The sequence below is a fragment of the Rattus norvegicus genome, chromosome 15 (assembly GCF_036323735.1).
Source record: "Rattus norvegicus strain BN/NHsdMcwi chromosome 15, GRCr8, whole genome shotgun sequence".
NCBI classification, from domain to species: domain Eukaryota; kingdom Metazoa; phylum Chordata; class Mammalia; order Rodentia; family Muridae; genus Rattus; species Rattus norvegicus.
In genome coordinates, this window is record NC_086033.1 from 38155395 (window position 1) to 38182936 (window position 27542).

The window sequence follows — 27542 nt, forward strand, 5'->3', positions numbered from 1 at the left end:
TTTCTGGCAACCCCAATATGACCAAAGGCTGTACGGTTTGTAGTCACGATAGCATGCTTCAGACCTGGCTCAGTGCTGGGAAACAGATGCTCGTAGACTTTAATCCTTCAAGAGGAAGCTAAGCGAGCTCTGATAGATTCATCTTAACTCTTAACTCTTTCCTGAGAATGGATCCTTACTCTCTGAATGGATCCCTACCTTCATTTTCCAAAGGTCAGAGGTATATGAGGAGGCTAGGAAGACTGAGGCCTTGTAACAGTCCCAATGACTAGCTCACGTGAACTTCATCACCATCCTAAGAACTCCTTCCTGTTCCTACCTCACCGTGAGGAAATCTGAACACAAAGAAGAAAAGGCACCAGGGCCATACTAAATCAATCCTTAAAGACCACAGCAGTCAACACTAAACTATGTGTATTGAATAAGTGACTTTCAAACCATTTACACTAAGGCAATTCAATATTGAATCCGTACCTATGACTAATCTGCTGCTGGTACTTTAAGATTGCAGTATCAGCAAAACACTTCCCAAATGGAAAACTAATTGAGAAACTAACCCAGACTTTCTTCAAATGTCAAGTCAAACCTTAGGGTTTGGGAATCAGGCTACAGAAGCCTTCCTTACCGCTGTAGTTTGAAATATTTCCTGTGGGGTGTGGCGGCTCATGCCTTTTATCCTAGTACCTTTGGGAGGCAGAGGCAGGCAGATTTTCTGTAAGTTTGAGGCCAGTCTTGTCTATAGAGAGAGTTCTAGGACAGCCAGGGTTACAGGGAGAAACCCCATGTGGAAAAAAACAAAAACCAAACAACAACATCAACAATCCTTCAAAGAAAGAAAGAAAGAAAGAAAGAAAGAAAGAAAGAAAGAAAGAAAGAAAGAAAGAAATTCCCAGTAATATTCTGAGCTATTATACTCCAATCTTTTGCTAGCATGGTTGAATCTGGCCCAGCAGATAGTCAAAAGTAATATTTATTATCCAAATTCCTTGAATAAAACCATGCAAATGAACACTCTTATTTAAAAGGACTTTATAATCTAAAGTTGAGAAAGCACAGAATTAAACAAATTATGATGTCAAATGCACATCATAGGATGTGTGACTATAGATTTAATTCTTTTTTGTTGTTCTTTTCCACTCAAACGTCAGATGACTCAACAAAGTGACTGTTATGGCCCAAAGCCACAAAGTTAGCAAGGGGAAGTCTGGTAAACATTTTAAAAAGTATCTTTAATTACTAATTTCTAAGTACTATGAAACGCCTCTGTTTCTACATAATTACACGGTTAGACTGTTAAACTATAGAATATCAGGTAAATATGAAGTCGTGTTTTTTCCCCCATAAAAGACCATAATTCTGACCAGATGCGGTATGCACAATTAAATTGATTTTTAATAAGGAATTCTTGGCACAATAGAATGTAATCGCTCTAAATTGTATCAAGGACTACGTAAAAAATTTTTTTATAGTTCAAGGCTTCAGCTCCTCAGTCCAAATCCCTTGCTGGCTTGCTAAGGGACCAAAGGCTCTGCAGACCCATAAGAAAATAATGAGCCTTTCATCTGGAGGTCACTGGCTGGGATCTGCTATCGTTCATTAATGACACAGCTGTGTTCCACCTCCCGTTGCTGGGACAGTGGCAGAGGTCTGTTATGCAAGGGGTAGCAGAAATGTGTGCAAGATCATTTCATTTATGGGCAGGACCTATGGCAAGCATTTGAGAACAAGAGTTTTATAACCAATAAAACAATGCTCTTAAGTTATTGACAGTAAGATTTAGTGCTTGGCTCCACAGGGCAGGACACTCAGAGAACACTCAGAGAAGCACAGAATTCAGGTGTTCCACGGCATCTCCATCATCCCTTGTCCCTCTGAGCTGCAGCCTGGATGAGGTGTGGATTCTGTTTTGTTTCAGGAAGTGAAGGGCAAAGCCCCTGTCTTAGGGTTTTACTGCTGTGAACAGACACCATAACCATGGCAACTCTTATAAAGGACAATATTTAATTGAAGCTGGCTTACAGATTCAGAGGTTTATTCCAGGAGCATCATGACAGGAAGCATGGCAGCATCCAAGTAGGCATGGGTAGAAGGAGCTGAGAGCTCTACATCTCGTTCTGAAGGCAAACAGGAGAACACTGGCTTCCAAGGAGCTAGGACGAAGGCCTTAAAGCCCACGCTCACAATAACACACTTCCTACAACAAGGCTATACCTTCCAATAGTGCCTTTTCCTGGGCCAAGCGTACTCAAACCACCACAGCTCCCATCTCTACCCTCTCAGAGTAGTACAATTAGGGAAGAATTCTCATTTTACTTATTTAGATTTCTTCACAAATGAATGTTAGTATACATGTGTATATACAGAGCTCGGAGGTCAACCTTGGCTATCATCCTTTGGAACTCTGTCTATCTCCGTTGAGCCAGGGTCTCCTCCACTGTGCTTGATTTGCTGACCAGTGAGTCCCAGGCATCCCCCTGTAGCCTACTGGTGCTTATGTTCATGCTCTGTGCTGTCAGCAGCAGCTACCTGGGTGGTGAAACAATTCAGTCTGCATAGGCGTTAGACAAGTTTTGATGGAACATGGCAGAGTGACCCTGTGGTTCCCATCTCCAGAGGGAGGCAGGACTTGATCACTTGTAACCATATGGTCCTACCAGACCTGAGCTGGAGACGATAGTTTACAGAGTGTGTAACAGTGTGTAACTTCATTGGAGAGGATTCATCATTACTCTAGCCTTCTGATTTATGCGTTAAAAACAACGCAGTGCTCAACTGATGAAAATATTTGAGACCATTCACCTCCTCACATCTTGATTAGGCAGTTTTGAGAGCTTCCTGAAAGTAAAGGTACAGAAACTTCTGACCTTCAGAGGCGTCTTTTAAGTAGTCAGGAACCTCACCTGTGTTCTTTTTTTTTTTTTTTTTGAAATAGATTAAAAAATTTTTAATCTGTTTTATTTAAAGTAAAGGAGAAAGGGGAAAGGTTAACTTAGATAATTTCAACAGTTTTATTGATATGTTACAATTATAATTTAAATATTTGAGAAAAACAAATAAAAAACCAATTTACGGGGTCGATGTATGACCACCTTAGGAATGAAAATAAGTACAGTCTCACCTGTGTTCTTAACCTCTAGGAAGCATCCCTAATGGTCGTACACACCAAGGTGCCCCCAGGATTTTAAACAACCTGGCTGTGCTCTGTGCTCTCATTCACTGCACCTTTTCCATCAACACACCCAAAAAGGTTGTAGAGAAAGAAAAGTTTCACTTGAAACAAGTTTTAGTCTCTGCCTATGTCATCACCATCACCACCACCCTCATAGTCATCAATATTATCATCTTCTTCATCATCACTATCACCACCACAACTATCATCACCATCACTACTCCCACCACCACTATCATCACTAACGTCACCAACACAACCATCACCACCATAACCATCACCAACACCATCATCCACCATTACCACAACCATCCCCAACTACCATCACTACCACCATCATCACCACAACCCCCTCATCATTGTTACCATCAACACCCCTATGCCTTGCTGACATTCAGGCTGAGTAAGGATCTCTACGGAAACATATCACATGCTGTGATCATCCTTCCAAACTTAAAACTTGCAGATTTAGCAATTCATGGTTTGTCAAATGTCTGCTAGCTGACTGGCAACACCTGCCATCATGGCTCAAGATAAAAAGCCCCAATTTCATATCCCTATGGGAACTGTGTTGCTTCTGAGCTTCTGTCTGTAGACACTGCTTAATGGGATGAGCAGAACCTCGCTGTGAACTTAATCCCTGCACAAAATGGAAGGCTGATGCCTCCCACACTTCTTGCCAATGCCGTCTCTGGACTCTTCCTCAGTAGCAAAGTGTCTTTGACCATCTCGAGGGGTAGAAGAGCCTAGTTGCTAGTTTTCACTGAAACAAAATGTTGTCTCTTTGGTGCAGATTTGGTGATTATTTTGTACCACAGTCAGATTTGAAGGGTCAAGATGGCTTTCTTCTTTTTGTGTCCTGGGAATAGGACTGTGGAGAGGGATGTGAGGAAGGACAGCTGAGAGCGCATGGATGTGAAAGCTATGAAGGGCCTCTCTCTTCTAAAAGGTTTATCTGCCCCATGGCTGTTTTTTGCTCCGGAATTGACCCTTTCGAGGCAAATGGGTACCCAGGGCTAACAATTAGGTCATGGAAGTCATATAACTGCATTAAACTTTTTGGAAACACATTTAGCAGAACCATATAGAAGGCAGACCCAAAGGCTCAGAGAGTCAAGAAGGGCAGTGAGATGAGTGTTGTTGAGAGATCCTGAGAGAGTGTGATGGATGGAATCACAGAGGTGGTGGCAGCCGAGGAGGGCCCTAGAAGGCCTTTGGAGGGGTTAGAGAGGCAGTAATGACAGTGACCAGAGCTTACAGCTATGAGCTCAGCAGGTGGGCAGCACCTGCACGCTGCAGGCACAAATGAGAAGTGCTAGGCTGATGCTCAAGGGGCTGTTTTAGGAAGGGGAAAATGTCTGTAAGGTTAAGAAGCAGGCAGGAATTCCACCACTGGGACCAACCATACCTCACTGGATCCTGTGTGCAGGCTGAAAGAATGCCCCAGGTGGTTCTGAGTGACAGTGACGTGTGCAGGTCAAAGGTCAGAGGCAGAAGCAAAGACTTGGTACATTTTATAGACAGGACTTCAAATATATCGTTTATTTATCTTAACCCTAAGTAAATACTTGCTCCTAGCCAGAGACTTTCATATCTATGTTACTGGCCAGGACAAGGGCACACAGTCACTTCCAGATCAATACTGGGGATGACTGTGTGGAGGGAAGGGGTAGGCAGGGTTGGGTTAGCTCAATGATCCTTTCTACCTTACAGGTCAGGAATTACATGAGGTTTCTAAGCTAAAGCTGAGCAACATCACTCACCCCTCTGTTCTTCTTTCCACCAGGAACACCCAAATCACAGCTACAGGCCATCGCTTATTCCGAATGTTAGGGGCCAAATGGTTTCAGGTTTCAGATTTGTATGTTTGTGGGCATGGACACCACAATGTCTCATTACAAAGTCAGCTTATGTCTTAGGGTTACTATTGCTGTGATGAAATACCGTGACCAAAGCAACTCCGGGAGGAAAGGGGTTTTAGCTTATGCTTCTACATCACTGTCCATCATCAAAAGGAGTCAAGACAGGAACTCAAGCAGGGCAGGAACCTGGAGGCAAGAGCGGATGCAGAAGCCATGGAGGAGTGCTGCTTACTGGCCTGCTCCTCGTGGCTGCTCAGCCTGCTTTCTTATAGAACCCAGGTCTACTAGCCTGGGGGGGGGGTTCACTCACAATGGGTTGGGCCCTCCCCAATCAATTACTAATTAAGAAAATGTCCTACAGGCTTGCCTATAGCCCAATCTTATAGAGGCATTTTCTTAACATCCCTTCATCTGGTGACTCTAGCTTGTGTCCAGTTGACATAAAACCAGACAGTACAATGTATATTCTCTGTATGTCCTATGAATATATCCCAGTGGTGACTTTATATAACATTTTAAGTGCACCTGTGTTTTGACTGGCCTGTCACGTGAAGCCCAGAGTGGAACTTTCTATTTGTGGTATCATGTAGGTGACATAAAAATGTGGTCTGGATTTGGGAGCATTTAGAATGAGGGACAAAAAGCCTACATTGTGTTCTGGTACTGAATCATGGCAGCTCTGCAAAGGTTCCAAACTGGAAGCTACTTCAGCAGGCAGAGCTCTGTGATCTCAGAAAATAGAAGATGCCACTTCTCTCAGTCAGTACTTCCCAAGCCATAGAAAGTGGGGGACACACAGTGGGGACTGATGCTGGTGAATGAGCTTCATGTTATAGGAAAGCCATTCTGAGAGATTTTTCTTTCTCCTTTGCTCTCAGTGTCTCAGAAGGGATAACAGCACTGTAGGGAAGCCCTTGCAGCCCATCTGGTATCGTGAACACTATACTGCCTTGTGCTTAATTATGGTTTTATTAATATTAATATATGGTATAAAATAATAGCTCATGATCAGATAAAATTGTTTTAAAAAACAGAGAAAGATGTGGATGTTACTATAAATGGGACATCAATAATCTATAGTAGCAGGGAATATGTTATAGGGAATTATAATTCTCAAAATGACTCCTCTTGCTGTACACGTATCTTAGGCTTCCTAACTTAATTTAAATATCTAGTAGATTACACAGTCATGAACACTTGGGGAAAAGCCCAGACCTCATTCCACAGACATCTCCTTGATTGTCACTGGAACATACACCCATGCATTCAGGTATGGAGCTGCCTTATCTATTCTGGCATGGCATAGTGCCCTTCACAAGAGCTCTGGGAGTGGGTGTGCCTATTAGTTCTAAAAAGTCTGTTTTCTGTTATTTTCATGACTCTTCTAAAAATTCATTTACAAAAGGAGAATAAATGGGTCAACCTGCAGAAAATGTCAGCTCTGAGCACAGGGCCACACTGCAGCAAGCTTGAGCAGGTTAATGAGAATCTGACATGCAAGAACAGCCGATCATCTCAGAGTTTGCATTATCAGAAAAACATATCAAGAAATGAAATAGCTACCTAGAGAAAGCCTAAACACATACTTGGTAGTTCTAAGATGCTTTTAAGAATAGGAGTGAGGCAAATAGGGGAAAATGGTAAACAGGAGGGAACAGAGGAAAACTTCAAATAAATTTTATTCCACACTCTCAAAGACTTACAAGTTCACTAAGATCAAATTGTTACTATAAAAGTTTGAAGAAAATGAAGTTTCAAAGCATATTGCAAATGAAAAAGAAAGAGAAATACTGTTTTACAAAATAAAATATGGAGGCACTAGAAAGTAAAGGAACATGTAGAAAAGTAGAGGGGCTAAATAAGTAGGTCAGATAAAATGTAAGAGGGTCAGATGAATGTAAGTAGGTCAGATGAAATGTAAATAGTGCAGGGTATGAATACTGAAAACAGGAAGAAATGGTTTGTACAAAAGCAAGATGAGCCTAGTGGTGCCCACTTGTAATCCCAGTTACCTGGGCCTCTGAGGCAGGAGGATCACTAGTTCAAGGCCTACCTGAGCTACAGAGTAATTTCAAAGTCCAAGTAACCTAGTGAAAGCATGTCTCTAAATAAAAAATGGCCTGGAGTGTAGCTCAGCAGGAGGGTACTTGCACAGAATACACAGAGCTCTGGGTTTGAGTTGCATCACTGAAAAAGAACATATATGAAAAAAAAAACCATAGATTGGAGATAAGTCTATAGATTAAAAGGGTGTCAGGGGGAAGGGAAACCATAAAACACACACAGCTTTGTAAATTTCAGAACACTATGCATAAATGGAAAAGAGAATTTTTTTCAGGGTATAAAGAAAAGAATGGAAAATCAAAATTATGGTGAATATCTCTCCAGCCAATCAAGAGGAAGCTAAGGGGCACACAGAGTTCTGAAAGAAAATAATATCAATCTAAACTTTTATACCCAACTAACATAACCATCAAACGTAATCATAAAGTAAAGGTGTATCAGAAGCAGCTTATGTGCTTCATGAACACAAGTGAGGAAACAGAAGATAAGAAATCCAAGAGCCATTATCCTTGAAAAACATCAAAGAACACAATCCAGCATCAAGCAAAGAGCCCTCAGAACAAGTAGTATGGATGGAGACTGGAGGGTCAGGCTGTAGACGGCAGGGAAAGATGGAGGTGAATTAAAAACTCATGCTAATGGAAACTATGAAGAGCATTCAATGCACATGCGATTCAGATAGGATAAGAGACAAAGGAGGGTGAAGAGAGAGCATAGGAGCTGGACATGGGTTTGCATTTACCTGCAAGCCTAGCACTCAGAAAGCTGAGGGAGAAGGATTTTAATTTTACTCAGCCTGGGCTACATAGTGAGACCATGTTTCAAAAGATCAAGGGCTGGGGTCTTAGTTCAGTGGCAGAGCACTTGCCAAGAATAAGATAAGCAAGGCTCTGGGTCCCATCCCCAGCACCATGAAAATGAATGAATGGATACACAGAAATAAGGAACCACACACTGAAAGGAAGAAAAATCCTCTCTCTGGCTATAGAGTAAGCATTGTTTGCATAACCTTAGAGATGCTAATGTGGACTCCCCAAATTAACACAAACTCTACTGGGACAGAGAAGACAAGGAGAGAAGGCTGCAGAGTCCACAGGAAAGCGCCACCCATTGGGTCAAAGGTCACCAGTGATGTCTAGACCGGGCTCATTCGTACAAACACGTTATTTAGAAATATGAAGATGACTTTGAAAGAAACAATTTGAAAGGTTTTCTTTAGAGTTTATGACTAGGAAGGAAACACCTTTTTTAATGGCATGTAAATATATCCATAACACTGGTTCTACATGAAGATGTCCGCATACACACTATGCCTTGGGTACTATGGCTTTTCTATGTGGTCTGATCTAAAAACTGTAATTGATTAGATTTTACAGAGTAAGTCCAGAACTACCTGGCGCCGTTCAGTTCTACAGTGGCATTTGAATCAAGCTTGGCATTTTTCTACTGCCAAAGTCATAGCATCGATATTGCTGTATCTCTCTGCCAAGTGCGTTCTCCATGCTAATTATCAATCGAGGTGGTGAGACTTCATCACAGTCAGTGTAATTTATGTAATTAAATGGGGAAATAGCTATGAAAGCAGCTGCCTCTTAATTAGGAAGGCATGGACTTTTAAAATAGACCCAGCCTTTTTGTTTTTTTTGGTTTTTTTTTAAGGGAAGCAAATGACAGAAATTTTGTAAAACCCTATTAGATGATCCCTTATGATCTTTATAACGTTATGGGTACAACTTACAAATTGCTAATAAAATTATGAAATAAAATGTAAACATAATTCATAATTCTTTTAATATTTACTCTCTAAAAAGCTGGCAAAGTTCAATGATTTGACATGCCAAGATTATCACACCAGTTAATGCACGCACGCACGCACGCACGCACGCACGCACGCACGCACGCACGCACGCACGCACGCACGCACGCACGCACGCACGCACGCACGCACGCACGCACGCACGCACGCACGCACGCACGCACGCACGCACGCACGCACGCACGCACGCACGCACGCACGCACGCACGCACGCACGCACGCACGCACAGTGGTCTGCCTAAGAAACACCAAACTGGCTGGTAACTTATTTCTGGGCTTTCCTTCCCGCTCCTTCTCCTTTTTAATGTCCCATCTCTCTAATTAAGCCTCTGTATTTGAACTGTTTAGAAGTTTATTTACTAGTACAAACACGGTCCCACGAGACTGCTGCTGGGAATGAATCTGTGCGTCGGTTATCAGCGCCGGGCGGCTGGGAGAGATTAATTCAATTTATCTTCACTTTTATTACTGTACTGGGTACTGGGAACAGTGAAGGGCCTTCTCTGCCCTCAGAGGTTTTGAGATTGAGGTTGGAAGCAGTGACAGGCTGCATCATTGATTTTTTTTTTCATCCTGAATGTGATAAATGCTCCCAAGAATTTGGAAGCAGTAGGTCCCGATGGAAGGCTCCCCAAGGAGAGGCCCTGTTGGCAGAGGCCTGGGAGGCAGGTCAGGGAGCACCTGCCTCTCAAGCTGCTGTCTTTCCCTCACCGTCCAGAGAAACAAACTTCTGAATGAATTGGAAGATGAGGTTAGAAGCATGGATACATTCAGAGATAGGAAGCTTCATTCAGAAAACGCGTTTTTCCCATAACAGTCAATGGTGAATGGTCACAGACACAGGGGTGGAGGAAAAGCTGACTGGCCATTTTTTTCAAAGCAAGCAAAACGAAACAAAAACTATCAAAACAACTTCCTCTCTTCTTCAGATGCTTGAAGCTGCCCAGGGCTGTCTCCCAGGAGCTAACTGTTGTGACGAGACACTGGTGCTGTTGAGGCTTATCTGTACCATTTGTGCAGGTTCCCAGGGTTTGGCCGTCCAAGTCCTGCTTGATTGGTTACTGACCATGTGACCGGGCCCCACTCCAAGTGCTGGAGATATGTGGACACAGATAACACACTGCTTCCAAGGATTCACCCAATGGTCTAGCATGCTGCAGCTGGCCTACTTTATTGTAACCTGAGCAGAGGGGGAGTGACCTCCTTCAGATGCCACTGGCCATGCTCTGTCCCCTCTGAGGGGCAGCAGCTTCTGACCACAGCATGCACAGCCCTGTTAATGTTCTGTGGAACCCTAATGGTCTAATTTCCAGTTCGTTCTGTATTTCCCGAGTGTCCCTGGTTAACGACTTTGTGCACACAAAGCTTCAGAAGGCAAACAATAAAACCTTTCATTAACACGTTTTACTTTTCTAAAAGCTGTACGGCATTGTCAGATCATGTGAATATGTCAGCCAGGCCATTGTCAAAATCAGATCATTTAATATTCATCCTGTGGTAAGTTTCAGCAAACATAAACCACTTCCCAGGGGTAGCCCTGAAACAGCACACATCCTTCTTTCTGGAGGTTTACATTTCTGTCTCCTCGAATTCTTTGGAAGTAAAAAATCTCCTGCCTCTGAACATATGGATTCCCACTTTAGATCTAAGGCAATCCATTTATATGGCCACAGAGGCTTCTAAAAATTAAGTCATGGGTATTAGAATGTAGGCATTTGAAAGATTTATAAAAAGCAACTTAAGTAGAAATAGTGGAAATATAATTTAAATAGATATTTTAAATTATAAAAGGGCTTTGGGGAGCAAGGCAAATGGTCTGAACTCTGCTTTAAAAAAATGTCTGTTTGCTTCAGAATGCTCTTACTTCTCACCCTTAGATTAAGGCCATTTCTGAATCAAACATGATGATGAAAATCTCGTCCAGTGTGCATCAGGTGCCGACTAAAGCACCCAGCTGATGACCAGCCTCAGCTGGGTGCACACCAAGTCATTCAGTGCCCATGGACAACCAAAGCTACCACAAAATCCCCAACACTGACTCCTTCCTTTGCTTTTGTACTTGTGAGGGAGAGACATGAGCCCGGGGTCGTGCTGCTTTGCGGGGTGCCTCTGCCTAGGGAAGTTCAACACAAGCAGAACAGGCCAGAAGTAAGTAGAAACAGTAATTATAAAAAAGTAAACAGCCTAAATGAGACAGAAACGGAACTCTTCCTGGGACTTGGGGCAGATGTGAAACACGGGCCGAAATCATTGTGTTAAGGATCAGGAATTCAAGTCTGCACTATAAGCACTCTTTCTGATATTCATGTGTCTGTAAGCAGACACTGGGGAGAGGGTGATGGGACTCTCTTAATTACAAATTGTTGGACTTTCCCTACCCACCCTGACTGCCCAGGGTAACAGATAGTCAGACTTATTACCTTATAACCAGACAGACAGACAATCTTATGCCATCACCAGGTCTTTGATCACTCCAAGATGTCTTAAGACAACCAGGCAAAGGTCACATAGCTCATTGTGCTTGTCTTTTGAAGCCCCAACCCCAGCCCCAGCCCCAGCCCCAGCCCCAGCCAGGGCTATTTACAGTCTACAGCAGACTTTTTGCAACCACAGGGCTCAGCAAACTCTAGATGACCAAGCAGTCATTTCTACCTTGGCTAGTGGTAGGCTTCCAGGGGAAGGAGGATGGCTGTTCCTGGTGCTAAGGTATGTGGCTGTGATTGGCCTGGATAAATGGCTGAATGGTCTACACCAAACAGCTGTGATGGTCCGAATGCCCATTCCTGGGCTACAGGAGCAGGCTGTGTAGGCTTAGCCGTGTGTTGGGTAGAAGGCACTCTCCTGTGCTGCCCCTCCCTGATACTGAAGCATTAAGCCCAATGCAAGGCAACTCTCCTTGCCTACTTTAGTGATGTGGGATGAGTGATGGCACACAGAAGAAGAGAGAGGCAGAGGCAGCAGAAAGGCAGAAGAGCCAAGCCGTGAAAACAGCAAGGCGGCCAGCTTCATGACAGCTGGAGATTCAGTCGGCAGCTTCATGGTCTGGAGCAGTCAGACTGGGAAGAAAAGTGCTGGAAACTGAGAATCAGCAAGGGAGGCAGGGGGCTGATGATGGGCTGCTAGCTAGAGAAGAGAAATTGCAGGCTCTGGGTGCCAGGACAGTTCTAGAAGCTTCTAAGTCTCCGTGTTCAAGCATATCAGATCTCAACTGAGTTGTAACCATCATTGGGTTGCCCAAATAATGACACAGAGACCTTTTATTAATTTATGAAAGCTTGGCCTTAGTTTGGCAAAAGTCTCAACTAGCCCATCTAAGTAGACCCGACCACCTAGCCCCGTCTCACCATGCGGTTTATTACCGCTCCTTATTAGTGGGCACCTGTTTCATTCTCCCGGCAGACATGCCCGACCTCTGACTCCCACACTTCCTGTTTCAGCCTTGAAGTCCCACCTATCCTCTCCTGCTTTGCTATAGGCTGTTCAGCTCTTTATTAAACCAATCAGAAGGTGATGAAGATGTTTGCAAAAACCACTGACACGGGCAATACTTTATACAAAGACAACCTTACACAGTACACACGAGAGTATCCCAACGTGTAACACTGCTTGCCGCCACGAGTTAAGGGTCCTAAAACCTGAGGGCTGCATGAGAATTATATTATGGAGCCAAAGGTCCTGATACCAGAGATTCTGTAACACTAGATAGTCATTTGCAGACACTCCCTCTAGTCAACTGCCACTGCTTGGTGTTGTCAACCAAGCTACCTACCTTGGCCTACCTAACCTACCACCCTGACCAGTGCAGCGGAAGCAGCCCAGTCCGTAGATGGGAACATGAGTCTTACTCAGAGAAAGTGCACCAAAAACACTGACAGTGAGTGGATTATAGACACTTTTCCAGTTTTCTAGTCTGCTTCCTGGTTTTGGTAAAGTGACTAGATTGGTGGGCTACTAGATTTTATTCAAATAATTTTAAGATAGGCATAGTCTAACCGAGTAAAGCTGAGAGCCCAGGAATAAGCTCTCTTACTGTCATTTGGGTTTTCAATAAGGATGGCAGCACAACTCAGTGGAGGAAAGAAAATCTCTATAAGTGGTGCAAGTGGCTGTCCATAGGCAAAATAATAAAGTTGGGTACCTACCTCATGCCACATCCAAAATATCTCCAAATGGGTCAGAGTCCTAGACTCCTAACATAGTAGAGAAAATGCTTGGAGGGGAACAAGGACACATTTTTTTTGTGGTCCTGAGTGTCTTAGTTAGGGTTTTACTGCTGGGAATAGACACTATGACGAAGGCAACCCTTATAAGGACAATATTTAATTGGGGCTGCCTTAGAGGTTCAGAGGTAAAGTCCATTATCACCAAGGTGGGCAGCATGGTAGCATCCAGGCAGGCATGGTGCAGGAGAACCTCAGAGTTCTACATCTTGTTTGAGGGCAAACAGGACAAGACTAGCTTCCAGGGAGCTAGGATGAAGGTCTTAAAACCCACACCCACAGTGTCGCACCTACTTAAACAGGGCCACACTTACTCCAACAGGGCTTCACCTCCTAATAGTGCCACTCGCTGGGCCAAGCATATTCAAACCATCACACTGATGTAGATGACAGCTTCTTAGAACACCAAGAACAGGGGAGGTAAGAGGCAAAAGGTAGATAGACTGTACTTTATCAAATATGAGAATGAGTCAAATAGCACAATCCAGGGCGTGAAGAGAAAAGCCACCCATAGAATGGGAAAAGAGATTTATAAGTAATACATCTGGTAAGAGAATTGTATATAAAATATTAATAATGAATCCCTATAGCTTTATTTACAAAAAAAGACCTACCTAATTTCAAAAGTTTGCCCCAAAGAGGACGAGTGCTTGAAGAGATGCTGGACTCATTAGTCCTCAGGGAAACACCACCAGCAGCAGAGCACTTCCTGTGTGCTGGTGGCACTATAATAAAAAGAGTGACAATAACAAATGTTGGTGAAAATGTGGGACAGACCTGTACTGCTGGTGAGCATGTCAGATGGTGGAGGCACTTTGGAAAACTGTTGGCTCCTCAAGACAGTGAAACCAGAGTTGCTGTTACATGACCCAGCAATTCCAGTCTCATGTATGTATGCAAGAAAATGGAGGCTACATGTCCACATACAACATCTGTCTGAACATATTCACAGCACCCTATCCACAGTGGACAAAGTCAGTAGTGCAAAGACTGGCTTAGTATGTAGTATGTATACCTTGTTTTGCCACAAGAGGAAATGAAGTACTGAGAATTTAGTATACAACATGGATAAATCTTGAAAATCACGCACAAAGTTAAAAAAAAAAGGACAAAGCTCCCTTGCTGTATTTTTCCATACATTCACAAACCCAGAAGAGACAAATCCACCCAGACAGTTGATAGATTAGCCCTTGCCAGGTGCTCCGCAGGGGAGGAGGGAGAGTAACTGTCGAGTGATATGTGGTTTCCTTTTGAAATTATATAGTCACCTTACTCTGGGACTCTATTGAAACCACTCGGCTCTGTTCTCCAATAGGGCAAATTTACTGGCACATAAGTTACACTTTAGCTGTATAAAAGGACTCTGATTTTAGTTCACACCTCTCACCAGCTCTCTGGCTACAGCTAGCAACCAGACACCGCATGGACTCGACATAAATGTTCTCCCCATGTGTAGCAATGTGGAAGAAAAAAATCAAATACTGCTTGAGGAAAGTCCTCTCTGCTTTGGCGCTGATTCTGCCCCTGGTGGGGTGGGGCGTCTGATTCTCAGGCAGTCACTAATTATAACCATTTGTTGTGATGCTCTCCTTTTTTGGAGGATAAGGAGATTAGATGGGGATAATTTGAGTAATAAGGATGACACTCTCTGATTAGAAAATGGTGACTTCTGTGTGTTGTGTGTAGGATGCTTCATGGGGGGACTTCAAATGACAATGCCTCAGAACTTGAATTCAGTCAACATCGCTGGTTCACTACTTGTATATTTATTTAATGCTAGAAACTCCCATGGATGGAGGCTGTGCTTTTAGGGTTCTCAGAAGTCGTTTTTGTATTCATTAAGTCAAGAAGACACTTACTTAAGCGAAGCCCCAGTCTAGCCCAGGGCAGGCAGCTCAGTAGCAAGGCCCCTTAGGTTCAGAGCCTCCCTCCCTCAGGAGCCCCAGAAAGTAAACAGAATGTCAGCTCATAGCTAAAAGAAAATGGGGAAAGTTTATGTTGAGACAGTTTTAGACCAGAATGTATATACAGAAAGCCCTTGACAGGTTCTGTGAGCCAGGGATAAATGGAGAACCTAGCCATACACGCTAGCTCTCAGAAGGCGGATGATTGATTCTACTCAATTGCTCCATTAGATACATGTAAAGCTTCAAAACTCATTATAGGAAGTTGGTCAACAGTAAGTTGTTTTAAAATTCTAATTGCTTTGTGTGTATAAGTGCTTTGCTTGTATATATGCCTGCGCGCTCACTGTCTGCAGAGGCCAGACGAAGGCTCAGATCCTCTGAACTGGAGTTACAGACAGCACTGAGCTGTCATGGGGGTGCTTGGAATTGAACCACAGTCCTCTGGAGAGCAGCCAGTGCTTATATACTGGGCATCTTTCTAGCCTCAAGCTGGCCAACATTAAAGAATAACAACACACAGACAGGCAACATGCCAGAACTAAACTAAGGGTGGCTTCTAAATATTGTATAGTGTGTTTGCCTAATACCCAACAAGGACCTGGGTCTATTCTCCAACATGGTGAGAAAAACGGTCCCCACTGAGATTCCACCTTTTTCTAGTTAGAGTGACTATCATCTGTCTGTTTATTCTCCCCCCCACTCTGTGTGTGTGTGTGTGTGTGTGTGTGTGTGTGTGTATGTGTGTGCCTGTGTGTGTTTATTATATATCTATTTTTTAAGAAGGATGTTTGTGAGGTACTCTTACACATTGTTGGTGGGAGCATGTGTGTGTGTGTGTATGTGTGTGTGTGTGTGTGTGTGTGTGTATAAAGATATTTTTGAGGGACTCAGTGTAGCAACTATAGGATATCAGTTGGGACGTTCCTCAAAAAATTACAAACATTGTCCTCTCCAGCCCACACACAAAGGAATCCAAGTCAACACCCTGCGAGGGTACTTGCACAACTGAGTTCATGGTAGCACTATTGATGAGAGCCAAGATACAGAAGCAGAATAGCTATCTTTCAAAGGACAAATGGTTCCATTGAAAAAATGTGGCACATATAGACAAGGGAGGTTTATCCTTGATTATGAATTTGATCGCTAACACCTCTACACAATGTCGCCAATGGAAAGGAGGAGAGACCAGAAGACCCTTGTGACAGCTTGGCTTCCTGTCCCCAACATTCCTAGAGAGGAGGATGGCTCACAGGGACACACACATACACAAAAACAAAAAACAAAACCAAATAGAAACACGTGATTTGCAGAGAAGTGATGGAAATGGACATTTTCATGTTCAGAGAAATAAAATATGCTAACAGTCAAATATATTTTCTTCACACGTGGAATTTTGATTTAAGTATAAATGCATACATATATGACATAAAAGGAGAAGGGGGCTGTTTGGGGTGGGGAGGAAGGAGACTGAGGGAGAATGGAAGGATGACAGCAAAGGGAAATGGGCAAACACGGAAGAGAACACGGTATTCGTGTATGGAAATTTTCATAACAGAACCCGTCATCCTGTATGCTGATTAAAAATGCTACTTGGGAAAAAAAGTAAAAATAAATGTAGTGTTTCAAGTAGGCCCATCCATTACTATGCTCACACTTTGCACGTCAGCTGTGATATTTAATAACACTTCTTCCCAGCCAAGAATACACCTTATACGAACATTCAATCTCCAGGCCTCATGCCTGAAAGTTAAGACAAGTATTTAAGTATGTGTACTAACCCCCCTCAAAGTCTCTGCATTTGAACAAGGTGTTTTGTCAAAGTCTTTAATACCGTGGGAAAAGTTGTCCCCCTGCAGAGTTACTATTGATACACCTCCGAATCAAAAGGGACAAGTGACCATTTCTCATCTCCTCTGATGCACAAACGGTTCCCCTCACCCTGCCCTTTCTCCTTCTCTGTCTGTGTATGCACACATGCATGTGGGTGGTCTTACATCAGCTAGGCGAGAGGGCTGCTGTCTGATACCTAGAGACAGAGGGGGGGCTCCTGGACAGACGTCATAGGCTATAGCCTCAAGTGCTACTGCAAACGAGTTTCATGGGGTAAGGACAAGAAGCCACAGAGCTCTTCAGTAAAGACAGCATCTGAGTTGGGTGGAATTTTCATAGTAAGATACGAGTGCTTGCAGGCATGGCCTTCCAGGTTCACACGCTGTATGGTTCGAAGCATGCAGCTGTGATGACCACTTGTTATGAGGTGATAAACTGAATCTGTATCTAGGTCATGTCCTGACAAGTGTGCTATATTAATAATATACACTTACAGTTTTATACAGGATCTGGCACCATGAACTTCTACCAAAGTACATGTTATAGGTTTAAAATATTCCCTGGAATACTGTGATTATGGTTTTAATGCACTTATAGAAAGGTCATTTTACCAATCCGTTGCAATTCTGTCATCTAATGAGTTAGGTTCAACCTGCAATCAGTCACTTAGAGTTGAAAGAGCCCTGAAACCTGATATATAAATATTATATTTAAGTTAGAATACACAAGTGTACATTCATCCATCAAAACTTGATTCTGTGGCCAAGAACGCTGGGGCTAGGGTGCCCTGCCCCCATCCCACGCAGCTGCCACAGAGCTGCAGTGTGCTCCAGCCACAGATGCTCCAGCCACAGATGTCTGCCTTTGGGTTTCAGCCTTCGTGAAGGAAAAATGTGCAAGGCAGTCTGAGTGCCGAGCCTTCATGAATTGTAAAGGCCTCACAATCATCTTACCCATCTCTAATTAAATTAATCCCCTCCTCAAACGCAACTTTCCATCTACCCAAAGCCTACAGATCACCTTCCGTTAAAATTCTTTTCTGCACACCGTGATTTGACCTAACAGTTTAGGTATGTGGTTCTAACGCCTTGTCCTCTGCATGAGGTGGTAGCCACTGGAAAGGGGTAAAGAATAAAGAAGGGATAGACTTCCTTCTCTCATGAATGGAGGAGGTGTGGAAATCAATCATCAGCCAGGAAGATGGAATGTTTAGCTTTATAAGGAAATCCTGGCAGTCAAATTTTCAGATACAGCTGTTGCAAATCTACCACCCAACAGCGCAAGCCTGATGCTTTCCATTTCCACTAAGTGAGGAGGGACGAGCTGGACCCAGACCCCGGGCTCACAGGTCACTCCTGGTCAGGCTGAGGCTGCTTTCGGACACAGCAAACCCTGGTGTTCATACTTTACAGAGGGAAAGAAGCAGCTCATTAGAATCGGCGCACTTCCTAATGTATCCATCCAACTCTGATCTCAAAGTAGGCGTACGGATATTTTGAGGTTGGAACACATTTAAAACACATCTCATCTGTCAAAGCTGTGTACCCCTTCACTCCCCAAAGCGACAGGTGAGGAACATGGCTGCCAACCTTGGAGATCTCCATCAGAGAACTCACTTCGTGCAAACTGTTGGCCATGTCCACTATAAAAACAAGGTGGTGGTGTGGAATAGGAGCTAGAGGGGGGAAACAGGAGTGGATTTGATCCTAATACATTGTATAGATGCCTAACATTCTAAAATAATAAATAAAAAATATTGTTTTTAAAAAAGGAGAGGAAGAGAAGGAGAGGAAGAAAGAGGTGTGGGGAGAGATTTATTGATTGGTTAATCTCATTCTCCTTCCTTGACCTGGCTCTAGCAGCCACCTGTCAGCATGAGTGGTGGAGTCTGAGGGCTGTTCTCCTGGAGGAATCCCCATGGGCAGACACAGAGCCAGGCCTCTTTTTGAGGGAGGGAGCAGGGAGCTGTTTGCTGTTCTGTATACAACTGACTGAGAGCAAGCCGGCCTGCCCCTGCCTCCAGATTGGAGACTAGTGTGTGGCATTATCTTCAAATGATATCTTCTTTCAGCCCCCAATCATAGCTTTGTAAAATGCTTCTGGGCTTGGGAGTGAGTGACCTAGCACTCTAGACTCTGGAGAGCATGGGAGTTAACAGTGAGTTGCCCAACTGACGCAGCTCTGCCACAAAGATATCGGAGTGAAGCCACGTGAAAACCACCAGGTGCGAGAAGATCGTGTTGGCCGTTCTCCATCTCCTTAATGTGGGACAAACTCCTACACGAGGGAGGTTCTTCCTGAATCATGAAATGAATGGAAGCGATACCCTACCAAGACGACAGAAAGCTGACCACAGAGGACTCTGCACAAGCAGACAGTGAAACCCAGACCTGCCTACTTGCTCCTTTTCATAATGAACTACCTTAACCCAAGTCCCTTGCCCCATCCCATTCACAATCCACTGTGCTCAGTGCACACCCACTATAAGGGACCAGCATGGACTGCTTCTTTGCCTCTTGTGCCAATGGAATTCCATGCGTTCTTCTTGTTCATCAGGCCCGGCTGAACCTCAAAAGGATGAAGGTAGCGCCTTGCGGTCCTGATGCAGTTTTAGCATCACAGCTACCCCAAAGGCCAGTCGGGCTGCCTTCTACCATGGGGTTTGGTTTGGTTCTTTGCCTTGTGTTAAGTCTTGCCTTCTACCTCCTTCTGTGTAGCTTAATTGTTTTCAAAGCCTACTTTTAATGACAATTCTTAAATTGCTTTAAAATGCTTCTAGTCTACCATCCACCAGAGGTGGTGGAAAGGAAAGGACAGGGGGGAAGTGGACCTGTTTAGAAAGGGTTCCTTGGAGCAAATCCAATCTGCGCTGTCAGGAAATCAGCAGTTCAGTTGACAGGTCAGCAGCGGCAGCTTGATCCACTCTCAAACACTTCACTGACATACCAGCAGTCCAGTTCAATGGGTGTCAGGATAGAAGCAGGGGTAGCACGACCCAGCAGGAACAGCCAGGCCTCAGAGGAAGCAGCACAAGTCAGCAGGAGGAACCAGGACCAACAGGGATGCCAGGAGAAGTTCTCGTCTGTGCTTTTCTGAGAGAAGTGAAGATTATGGAAGACTCTAGACCGAGAAGCACTGCACAGCTGTCTCTGCAAGCGAACCCCTCTCACAGTCTGTTGAGTCCAATTTATACTCCCTCTAACCATCATGTGTCCTTCTCGGGTCTTTCCTCTCCACATGTCTTGCCTCAGCATGTGAGTCTTAGCAAAACTTCTTGTGAGTCTGGATCAGCTTATATCACTCTGCCAATCAGCCCAAGTCCTAGCAAGAAGCTGCCAGCACACCACCAGACTTATTTGGTGCGTTTCTCCCTATGGAGTTCTGAGCAATTGAGCTCGACTATGCAGTGTAAGGTGAACCGATACATACATGTCATTAGCAAGGAATGTCATTAGCGAGGAATCCTTCATCACGCACCCTTTCACGCGCTTGCTTTAGCAGAACATCCTTTCACCTGTGTCTACTTCAGGAGAACACTCCTTCATGTGTTGGTTCCAGCAAAACACCATCCAACGCACCGACTTCCCAAAGAAAGCAGTTTCCACTTCACTTCTGAGGATTGGTTTAGAAAGCATCTGTCCTACGAACACTGTCGTCGTGCAAAGCAACTTGATAGCTATCTTCCTAAGCATTTGGAATCATTTAAAGTCTCTCCCCACTGTGAAGAGACACCCAGAACCATCTATAAAGTAGCTTTGACAGTAAGTTGGACCAAAGGATTATGTCAAGGCACACGGGTGCAGATGGTTGGATGCTGTGGTCACAAGTTGTGGACAGCAATCTATCATGGTCCTGTGCTCCTCTCTATAACACACAGAGTGAGGGCCTTCTTAGAGGACAGGGTAATGCATTTCACAAAGAATAGATACTTTCTGGGGGAATTTTCACTTAGGGTCAAGTACTTGTCTATTTATCATGTCTTTAAAATATAACAGATACTTATTGTACTCAAGCAATTTGCTTTGATTTTGGTTAAGAAGCTCATTTTCTGGTTCACGGAGCCGTTACTAGCTCCCCACCATATCAAACAGGGAACGCAAAGTAGTGTAAATGAATTCTTGAAATAAAATTAAGAGACGAATATACAGGTTCTGTTCTGTTTTTTCCCCTACTGGATGAAGAGTCAATGTGCACAAATTCTCTAAGTATCTCAGGATGGGTCCTAACCGAGGTTGGCTTCCCGTAGCTACTCATTCCTACTTTAAATGGACCCAGCCTGCTAATTATATGCCCTTTCTCCTTTTGAATATAACAAAAAAGCAAGGACTTCATTTTTCTGAGTTCAGCATGGAAGTTTAATATAACCTTAGCACCCCAAAGATGTGTCCCTCCGAGGAATGACCTTGCCCTGGAGCAGCGATGGGGACTCCACCTGTAAACAGTCATGTCATTACAAACTAGCACAGGTCCCCTAGAATGTTAAGATACAGTGGGATACAGGACCTTCATGGGACAAAGTCTGTAGTACTAAGACGACCAATGAATCAGGCTGTTAGAGATGCTATGTGTGTGCAGTTTATTCCACCGCCCACAAGGCTGCCCCTTAATAGTCTTCCTCATGAAAAGTCAGCAAATGCAAAGCTTGAGTCCAGTTAAAGCTCCTATGAGACATAGAGGCATAGATGGATACACAGAAGCACAAAGGCACACATCTTCCTACGATATGACCTGAATGGTCATTTAAACCCAGCTCATGCAGAAGTGCGAAAATCCAGTAGATGTCAGGAAGATCAATCTGGATACACTGCTAACTAACATGTGCGATACTGCTGAATATCACTTATCTAGTAGGGATTATCATTTGTAAAGACCAATACAGATATGAGCTTTCTTGACAGCGGAGTGGCTTCGAACATATCCAGTGATACCTTATCTCGTGGCACCCTATTCTGTGGTGATGGCCACTTTTGTTCTGGGAGTCTTAGGATAATCATTTGACCTTAATGTGCAAGCCAGGCATGATATCTGGTTCTTTTCTTTCTTACCCCCTTCATTACGGCACCTACTCAAACTCATGTATGAATAAGTTACATGCATTTTCCTTAACATAGAAATCAATATTTCATTTTAGAGTATTAAAAAAATTCTATAAGACCACAGAACATAAGTTCCATAAATTTGGTAGTATAATAAAAACATGCATGTTTGTATACCACCCCCCATGACTTGTCCATGTGTTTTATATGTACATATATTTGTACTCTGAGTTTCTAGGGTGTAAACATATTACTATTTACCCTAACAAAGCTTTCTCTTAGTCATTAAAAATGCTCATTAACCTTATTTTTCGGTACACACAGGGGCCTCATACCTCATACCTGTTCATGGTCCAGGCTGTGCTTGGCTGGAAGACGGGACCTTACTGTAGAAAGACTGATGGGAACAGCTTGGCATGGATGCAGTTTGGGGTCAGACGAGAAGCTGTGCACGGAGCTGCGTCAGTAACTTCCTCTCCAGTTTTATTTCTCTAGTCCTTTAGATTAAACCTTCCTGCTGTTCTGGGGAAGATATCAATCCAGGGCACCAAGGATACCTTCAGGCTTCATGCCTCCTCCCACGCAGAAGACAGAGGCCCCCATCTGAAAGATTGGGTTGCTAGGCCAAGTAGCTGGAGTCCTGATATCCAGAGGGCTCTGTTTAGCCCTCTGAGGCCACCAGAGGCCCACATCCTTCTAGAAAGTCTGTGGGTCTCATTGGCCCAGCCTTGCCAAGGGCCACACCACAGAACCCCTGCCACTGAAGGGCTTGCCATTTCATCCCTGCCTTTTCATTCGTCCCATGGGGCTTTCTCCTCAGGTTCCACATTGTTAAGATCTGCTCTCTACAACATCTGCAGCTTAAGAGGAACGAGGGGGAGGGATATCAGCAGCAGGGAAAGCTATGGCTGCTCAAGGTTTGCTTCATGAATCGGAAGGTGCCTCCCCAGGTGCCACTGTGGGAGAGTAGACACGGTCTCTAGGGAGACGTCAGGCCCATTCTCAGGTCTGGAAAGAGCTCTTCTCAGTCAGGGCCTGGGCTAATTTCATACTCTGGGTAGGGACTTAACAGGGGTCCTGGTGGCCTTTCTAGAGATTCCTCCTTAGAGCTCCCACAGAGCTGTTTCTGTGGTCTGAGGTACAAGATGGCACAGTGAAGCCTTGACTGAACGATCTCAGAAGTCAGAGCCCCAACTCCCTCCCTAATCTCTTAAGAGATCAGAAATCACAAAGGGATCACAGGACAGGCGTGAGGAAGCTCAGAAAGGGTCCTCAACTCTTGCCTTAGTGCGCTAAGCGCTCAGATCACAGGTGGGAGCCTCCCTACAAAATGTAAAAAGTAAATGTATTAGAGAAATAGTGTCCTGTAAACTTTAGATTTTTTTTTAGCTCAAAATCTAACAGGTAAATCTGAAGAGATAATTTCTCCATGTGCCAAGTTATAACCATTTCAAAGTTATCTCCATTTCAAAGGACTGATAGTTACCGAATAAAACATAAGGAAGCATCGGGAAAAAACCTGAGACCATTTTAAGTTAATTTTCATATCTTAAGTAAAGGAGATCTGGGGTCCATTTGTTTACTGTTTATCCACAACTATCTTCTAAATATTGGAGCATTTTTGAACAATCGTGACATCTTTTATTTTGTAAGACATTCGTTAATAGATACTAACTAGACTGACCTTAACCCGGAAAGGAAAAGAATCCCCGTAAATCTGACATATGGAATAACAATTATTCTCGTATTTCTGGAAAAAGCTCACTTAAAAATCATCCATTCCCACTAAAAATATACATCTAAAGCGATCTATGTCAGCATGCTGACAATCTGTCACACTAGAGAAGCCCTACCAGCTGTCACTGGGTGGGTACGGAAAGGAAACGGACTAAGTAGGCTAAGCGCGGTGTGGAGGCATTTGTGTGTAGAAGAAAGGTGGCTTGTGGTCTGCTATGATAGTCACAAAGAAAGGTTAAGGAAATAAACACGAAACATGTGCATTTTAACTGTCCTGTCTTTGCAGGTCCAAAATACTGAGGAACATGAATCCGTGGGTCGCTCAGTGGTGCAAAAGCAGAGCCCAGCCCAGCACCCACCCTTCAACTACCAGACTTCCCAGAAGGAGAACAGAATGGGGGACAATCTCCTGTGACTAGCTACATACTCCTATGGAAAGCACTCACCCCACCTTCTCCAGGATCAGGTCCTGCAGGAGGCCAAGTGTTACTCTTTTCAAGTGCTCTCCTGGTTTATAAAAGGTTGAGACTACTGTGATTGGAGCTCTGTTGCTCGAATGAAAACCCAGCCAGGGATGGGTGGATTGTGCTTAGCAGGACTACAGATGATGTTGACAGACGTGGTGAGCTGGGAACATGGTATTCATTATAGAAATTGTGTATGTATGTATGAATGTATGTACGTGTGTAAAGGAAAGACATAGGGGAGGAGAAGGGAGAGAAGGGGAGAAGAGGGGGCAAGAAGAGGGGGAAAAGAGAAGAGGGGGAGGGGGAAGGGAAGGAAGGAAAAGGAAGAAAGGAGAGAAGGGAAGGGAGTTGAGGAAGATGGGAAACACACTCCCAAAAGAGCCAGGCATGGTGGTGTGCACCTGTAATCCAGGAAATAGAGAAGCAAAGATGAGCATACCTCAGGGATCCCTGGCCAGCCAGCCTGGCCTACTTAGAGAGACCTAGTCAGTGAGGGAAGCCATCTTGGAAACAAAACAAAGCAAAACCCAAGGAGAAAGGCACCAGAGGCTTCTCCCCACCCCCCACCCCCACACACATCATAGTGGCTTAAACACCACAGTGGCTGGCATTGTATTAATTCAGTACCAGTTGGCAGGACTGGGGCTGGGTCCTAGGAAATTCCCTTTCTCCCATGGCTGGCAGTTGACACTTAAGAGGGGCTGTTGTGTGTGTCCTGTCCCAGTCATCAGGTCCTGTCTCAGTGTCGTGGAGCACTCCTGCACCCCACCCTGCTTCCTGTCTCCTGGGAAATCTTCCTCCCTCCCTCCCTCCCTCCCTCCCTCCCTCCCTCCCTCCCTCCCTCCCTCCCTTCCTTCCTTCCTTCCTTCCTTCCTTCCTTCCTTCCTTCCTTCCGTCACTTCTGCTCCTGGCTGTCCTCAGAGTTACTCATGACTTTGCTTTGTCACGGGGCTTCTGCCCAGGCCCTTTATCCAACACTGCAGCATCTTTTGCTAGAGGAAACCCAAGTGAGTCAGTGGGAGTCTGGTTGGACACACCACTGACCTCACTGGACACTGTAGCTCTGTGGCCTGTGAAGGGCACAGTGAGGGGTACTTCTTCTAGCCTGTACCAGAGAGGCACTTTAACATTCCCAGGGAGAATTATCCTCAGACATCCATGCTGCAGCAGATACTGGTATCATGAAGCACCAGTATCCTTCACGCTGGATGAACGGACAGCAAAGAACTTGCGCCCCCATTGCCTCCTCTTGTTTTTCTTTTACAACCAGCAACAATTTTATAGGAAAAAATTTCAAATCCTTCAAAAAGGAAGGATGTGACATCCCCAACAAAGCTTAAAGGTGTGTTGTATTTATGTATGTACCCCCTTGCACAAATTTGTTTATCTAGATGGACATAGGCAAACAGGAAATATAGACAACTCACAGTATTAACGGTAGGACGCTGGGGATGTATCTCAGCTGGTAGAATGCTTGGGTAGCATGCACAAAGCATAGGTTTCATTCTCTGTGTGACGGTTTGTATATGATCGGCCCATGGGGGAGGGGTGGCACTCTTAGAGGGTGTGGTCCTGTTGGAGTAGGTGTGTCACTGTGGGGTGGGCTTTTAGACCCTCATCCTAGCTGCCGGGAAGCTAGTATTCTATTAGCAGCTCTCAGATGAAGATGTAGAACTCTCAGCCCCTCCCACACCATGCCTGCCTGGATGCTGCCATGCTCCTCCCTTGGTGATAATGGACGGAACCCCTGAACCTGTAAGCCAGCCCCAATTAAATGTTGTCCTTATGAAAGTTGCCTTGGTCATGGTGTCTGTTCACAGCAGTAAAACTCTAAGACACCCAGTTTGAAACAAAGCCTGGGTTTTATAAACAGGGCATGATAATACACAGTGTTCCAGAGGTGGAGGCAGGAGGATCCTAAATTCACGAGCTAAGGGATGGGGTACAGGAGACGCTGTGTCTCAAAAGCAAACAAACTCTCCGGAGTCTCTGTGGGGAATCCTGCAGATAAGCAGGCATTTGCCAGAGTAATTAAACAGGCCTATCAGGACATTCTCCCATGAGAGACACTTGAAAGAGTCACACAGCCACACATTCTTATGCAATGGGGACAGTGTCAAATGTTAACTCAAAATTGCAGTCACAGGGGCTGATGCCAGAAATGCCTGCAGACAGCCATTCCTAGAGATGGAGCAAGCCCGGGAGACTCCAGAAAGACCTCACAGAGCACAGAGTCTGCTTAAGGGAAGGGGTGACAAACCACCCCAAGGACCCTCAAAGAAGCCAGTGAGTGGTAAGATAACAGTCAGTAAAAGACGGACTGCCCGCTACATATTACTTCCCAATTGTCACGCACTTGCTGCCTTGAGGCCAATTAATGAGATAGGCAGAAGATGCAGTTCTGGCCCTGTGGGGAGTTTGTGGTCTAGTTAGGGGATTAGACACCACTTCGGAAATGCTTGACAGAAGTGGCATGCTTCACCACACTGAGCGTAAGGAGGTCAGAGAAGCAGGGGTCACAGGCAAGAGAGGCCGAGTGGATGCCAGCAAGGCTGAGGCTCTTGGCCTGGGCATTGAAGAATGTGGGGGGCCTGGAGGGCTGAGCAGACACAGCAAGGACAGCGTCCTCTGAGGCCGAGCATGGACACAGCCCTGCTCTGTCGCTTTAATTATTTGGGGGTGCAAACCGGAGGCTTTTTACCTCAGTTAAGCAGTAAATACATCTGCCCAGTAATCAGTCTCCAGAGTGAATGTGTTGTTCACCCAAGGCTTTGAGTAGCAGCTTTGATGACCTGGAGATGGGGTTGATTCATTTCACTTCTTTTTTTCTGGTTTCTAAAATCAAGTTAGATAGCTTTGGTCATGGACACAGAGAGAATCCAGGCGATGCTATGGCAAGCTGCTGGGTTCTAGCATGTTATTCACAAAGGAGATGTTTCTTTCTTTTTGCTTCATTTTGCAAGTTGAATGTGGGTAAGTCAGCTTTAGGGGCAGATTTCCCTTGCAAGCTCCCCCCACACACACCAAAAAAAAAAAAAAAAAAAAAACATTAACCACAAAGTGCACCTCGGTTCCATAAAATTTAAATTTACTTAGCCTGGAGACCAGCAATACAAGTCTGGAAAGTTGGTTTTCCTTTTTCCTATTAAAGACTAGTTACTCGATACACACACCAGCCTGTTCTGAGGGAGGGAGGGAGTACTGCAAAGCTGGTGAAGTCTGTCTGCGTACACACTCAAGGATTTAAGAGCACCCAAGGGCATGTGGCTGACAGAACTTCTGACCCATTAAACCTATACGAATGTTGTAGAATCAGGATGGTTTGACTCATTACGTCTCAATTTTCTTAGCTTGCCACAGGCATTTGCTAGGGACTTACATTGAATTTCGAGGGACACTCTCTTCTCAGGCTGCTGGTGAGTGGCCTGGGTGTT

General features: G+C 44.5%; 1 protein-coding gene and 1 long non-coding RNA gene across 15 annotated transcripts in view; one reads left to right on the plus strand and one right to left on the minus strand.

The window, feature by feature from the left end:
• Positions 1 to 27542, minus strand: part of Atp8a2 (ATPase phospholipid transporting 8A2) — a 532902-nt gene that overhangs the window by 161888 nt on the left and 343472 nt on the right. The window lies entirely within an intron of this gene.
• Positions 9071 to 24303, plus strand: LOC134481976 (uncharacterized). The gene is made up of 3 exons (XR_010057920.1): positions 9071 to 9171; positions 22229 to 22365; positions 23928 to 24303. It is a non-coding gene; the product is annotated as an uncharacterized LOC134481976 (long non-coding RNA).